The sequence below is a fragment of the Bidens hawaiensis genome, unplaced genomic scaffold, assembly GCF_021521415.1.
Source record: "Bidens hawaiensis isolate Kalapana, Puna unplaced genomic scaffold, B.hawaiensis_p1.1 tig00062229_1, whole genome shotgun sequence".
Classification (NCBI taxonomy): Eukaryota; Viridiplantae; Streptophyta; class Magnoliopsida; order Asterales; family Asteraceae; genus Bidens; species Bidens hawaiensis.
In genome coordinates, this window is record NW_027501162.1 from 22,694 (window position 1) to 27,463 (window position 4,770).

The following is a 4,770-nucleotide window of genomic DNA, read 5'->3' on the forward strand; positions in this document are numbered from 1 at the left end:
TACTTCATTTGTGTCGTTTTTTTGTTTTGACATTTTTCAATTAATTATTAGTAGTCACAAGAAGGGAGATTTTTATATAAAAAAGTCCTCCTTAAAATCGCCCTAGATTTTCTACGTAATTTGAGTTTTGCTATTTAGAAATTTGAAGGTTTTTTACATTTATGAGTATCCTCATTAGAGGTTTATTTGCTATAAAAATATCATCTTTAGTACAAGTGTAGGCATAAAATGACTAATTTACCCCTTATTACCAAGTTTCAGGGATTCTTACCCACATTTCACAAAACACCTCTAGATTTTGTCATTCGTTCAAACAACTAATCATCTGATTGCTACAAATTTTCACAACAGAAAAACACATATTTTAGCAGTCTCGTCTAATTTTGCAGGTATCGTATACATAGTGATAAAAAAGTCACAATCTGCAGCATACATCCATCAGAACAAGCTACTTTACAATGTGTAGGTTGCGTTAAGGCTAAAATACCCGTTGCTAAAAGTTACCATTGTTCTCCTAAATGTTTTTCCGATGCGTGGCAACACCATCGCGTTCTTCACGAACGGGCCACAAGTGCCGTTAACGAAAACGGAAACGAAGAAGAAGAAATATTTGGCCGATTTAATAACAACAATAATATTATTAGTCAAAGCTTATCAAACGGTGCTTCCACACCGTTATATCCTGCAGCTGTGACACATAGGAACGGTGGTGAAACATGGTTTGAAGTCGGGCGGTTAAAAACTTACACACCAACCGCCGATGATATTGGTCACGTTTTGAAGTTTGAATGTGTGGTGGTTGATGTTGAGTCAAAGTCAACTGTTGGATCAGCGAATACTTTACTGACGTCACGGGTGATTCCGGCTCCGTCACCGAGTCCACGGCGGTTGGTCTCGGTTAGTAACGCTGATGTGGCAGTGGGGAGTTTGGATTCGGGGACGTTTACTGTGTTGTCATATAATATTTTGTCGGATACATTTGCTACGGGTGATATGTTCAGTTATTGTCCTTCGTGGGCCCTTTCTTGGCCGTATCGTAGACAAAATTTGTTACGAGAGATTGTTGGATATCGAGCAGATATTGTTTGTCTTCAAGAGGTAGAATTTTGATTATTTGATGTTTTGATTATGGAGTTAAATTTTGATAATCGTTCTCAAAGGGTCAAATAAGACTACTAGTTGCGAATTTACTTCCTTTGAAACTATTTCAGTATTTTGAGAGACTTTTCTGTACAATCTCACAACTAGTAATTCTTTTGTTTACAATAATGTTGTTTTTTGCTCATTTAGGTATTATTTCTTAAATCAGAAATTTATAAATGCTCAAAACAATATTTTTCTTTCTGAATCTGTGTCAATTTTAAACAGGAACTTTTTCTTGTTTTAGACTTAACATAACTGGTTGAAGGGTAAAATAAATATGTTTTCTTTTTAATCTGATTTTAGAGATTTTTTTTGTACCATCTCACAAGTAATAATTTGTTTTGTTTACAATAATGTCCCATTTAAGTATTATTTTCTTAAATAATCAGAAATACTCAGATATTCAAAACAGTTGATTTATTACTAACTTCCGAAGAGTAAAGTGGCCTTGTTTAGACTCAACAAAAATGGTTATTGAAGAGTAAACATGTAAACAAAACAGTTGATTTATTACTAACTTTCACCGTACGTGCTGCTTCGTGGCGCTGATCAGACTGTGTTTGCGGATGATGTGGCGGAATCTGCGCCGGTCGACGGGCAGTTCTTGAGATATAAGTGGTTAGTTGTTTGTTTCTAAAACTATTTAAGTTCGTTTACTACTCATGTTTTCTTTATGCATGAAACAGTTTTAGTACTATTTATACTTAAACAAACAAACATGAAGCAACTCAATATTTTTTATAATAGGCTTTCTTAATAAGTATGTATAGTTTTTCAAATATGGTCACTTAATTTATTAGATGTTTTCATAGGAACGAACATGAACAAAAGAGTCGGTTAGTTTATTAAAGCGATAAGGTTAAATCTACTCAATTCACATGCAAAGTTAAATAAGAAATACTTACGGTCGATTGATGAAAGTAAGTTTTTGCTTGCAACGCTTGTGTCGTCGAGTGCAGATGACACGGCAGCTGAATACCGTGCACGCAAGATTTGATTGGCTTCCAAACCTCCCCTGAAAAAAGGAACAAATGAAAACAGTTAATTTTATTGGTTAAATCCATAACTCGAAACCGTGTTAGTAGTTGAAAATGGTCAGGTTGAGTAATGGGTCAAATAAGTTTTTGGATTGAAACAGGTTATCTTGTGTGAGGATCAAGACGGGTTGGGTCAACCCATCAACACCGGTTGACAAAATTTTGAGTTGTATTATAGTCATCACCGGTTGACAAAAATGGTTATAAATATCATTGAAATTGATTTTGGATCATAACCCGAGGTTTACTTGCAAAACTAATGAACTTTGGTGAAAAATATTAATATTAGTTATGCATTTTTTGCTAAAGCCGTCTCAAAGTGGCATAAGTTGGCATTAAGTTTATATGAATCCAGCATAAAATCAAGTTGATCATAAAACAGTCCGACCAAACCCACATTAGACTCGAGACCAACCCCCAAAGGCGGACCTAGCTTATAAGGAGGGGTAGCACCCGCTACCCCTCAACTTTTCCGGCGAAGTGGAAATTTTTACGTTTTATGCATTCGTTACCCCTGAAAATTATATTACGCTACCCCTCAAAAATTTTGAAAAGCCCAAAACTTTACCTTTTAAAGTTTTAAAAGCGCAAGATGATTAAAAGCCTACCATTTAATTAAAACTTGAAAGCCTAACTTAAATAATCGGGTGAAGGTAGGCATGAAACGGGTGACCGGGCGTGGAGACGCGCGTACTGCTAAACTAGGCCCGGGATGTATGAAAAACGCATAACAAGGTGGTTGTATGAGTGAAACACGTTACCGGGCGCCAGTACACTCGAAATGCATTATCAAACCCCCGAAACTGGTAGCTGGGCGCCAGTACACACGAAACAGGTAATTTAACGCCGGTACATGCAGCGCGTAACCAGGCTGGGGAAGTGCGAAACGCATTACCGGGCCCTATACACGCAAAACGCGAAACCGGCTACCAATAAGCGCAAAAGAGTAAAAAGATTTCTGGTAATGTATGATCAAAAAAAATTTTGTGCTACCCCTAGAATTATGTTCTAGATCCGCCACTGCCAACCCCCCTCTCTCCCAGTCCAGTCCAGTCCAGTCAAGTTAACGATCTTGGTCCCGGTCTGGCAAGATATTCAAATTGGGTGGGCAAATGTATGATGACGATGTGTAGGATCTTCGGCTGATTTTGATGAAGACGAGTCTTGTAAAAGATGGGAAAGATGAAGTTCTTGAGTAAATTGATTTTCGAGAATTCGTCTAGCAAAATGTCATTGATAGTTGTAAAGATAAGCTAAAGTTGTCTATTATAAGCAATGTGACATTCATAATATGCTTATTTAGGAGGTCGAATCGGATGGTGATAGTATCGGTGTTTCTATGGCACACGCTACCGAACTAGAAACGGCTTCTAATCGGGCGATTGAAGGTTCAATTCCATCTGCTACTATTTTAATTATGGATGTTGATCATAGCAATAGAAATAATATGGAGTTGTCAATTGGTGTGCTTCTTGTTTTGTGGGCTTACGGTTGAATCAGATCCATATTTGGGCCTTTTATATTTTGGGCTTATTGTGATTAGTGATTAGTGATGTAGAGGTTTTTGGGGCTTGGGCTGTTGGAATGTTTATTGGGCTTTATGGTTGGTTTATTATTATTATTATTATTTTTTGTTAATTTTGATGATAAGCCAACAATTGAAAGAGCATGATTTTGGGATTGTGCTCTTGGTAATTATTTAGTTGTGACTTGTGAGACCCATCTTTATGAGATTTTGTTTGGTTAGTTTTTGGCTATCTGGAGTCATATGTTGGGACTTAGGTTTTTTGGGTCCTTATAAACAGTTGCAAAGTACTAGTTTAAGCAATTTTATCATGAATATTCAGCAGTGTAAAAGCATAATTATATCCTTACTTTGAAAATGATATTTATATATTTATTTATTAAACTTAATTTGCATGTTCCACTTTTTATTTTATATTACAAGAAGTAACAAAAAAATAAGCAATCTAAGGGGCTGTTTGGTTCATTCAAATCTGAATGAGTCAGATCTGCATTAGCCTCTGTCCCATTCAGCAACAACATAAGTCTGAATGATTCAGAGTTCAGACCCAATTTTAACTAGTCAGATGCTATTCCGTTTGGAACCAAACAGTTTAAAGTCTGAATGAATTAGATGTTTCCATCTGAATGGTTCCATTCAGATGTAAACAAATAGCCCTTAAGTAAATTAGTACATATCAAAATAAATAATCAAACACTAAGATGAGTACATTGATATATAATTTTAACATTGCTAAGCTAGTTTGAGTGGTTGACTTGTTGCTCTCGCCGAAAAACGATAACCCGGTAACACATAACTCACACAAGAAGGGCCAGATATAGTTTATTACGACTAGTTGCACGTGTATATTTTGGAGGATAACAAGTTATATTTTTGAACAATTACACTGAGGTAAAACATTTTATTTGATATTATATGGAACAAAAATATACTAGATTTGGCACTCCTTTTATTATTCTTTACCTAAGATTTGGAAGAATAAAAGAGGGTGTTACGAATTTAACGTGTGGAGGAAGAAAGCTGAATTTGTTGATAGACCCAACTACTCTTTACCATAAGGCCTGG

The 4,770-nt window shown here is 35.9% G+C and overlaps 1 pseudogene; it reads left to right on the forward strand.

The window, feature by feature from the left end:
* The first annotated feature begins 228 nt into the window (after positions 1-228).
* Positions 229-3,675, forward strand: LOC143603598 (carbon catabolite repressor protein 4 homolog 1 pseudogene; annotated as a pseudogene).
* Positions 3,676-4,770: the final 1,095 nt, after the last annotated feature.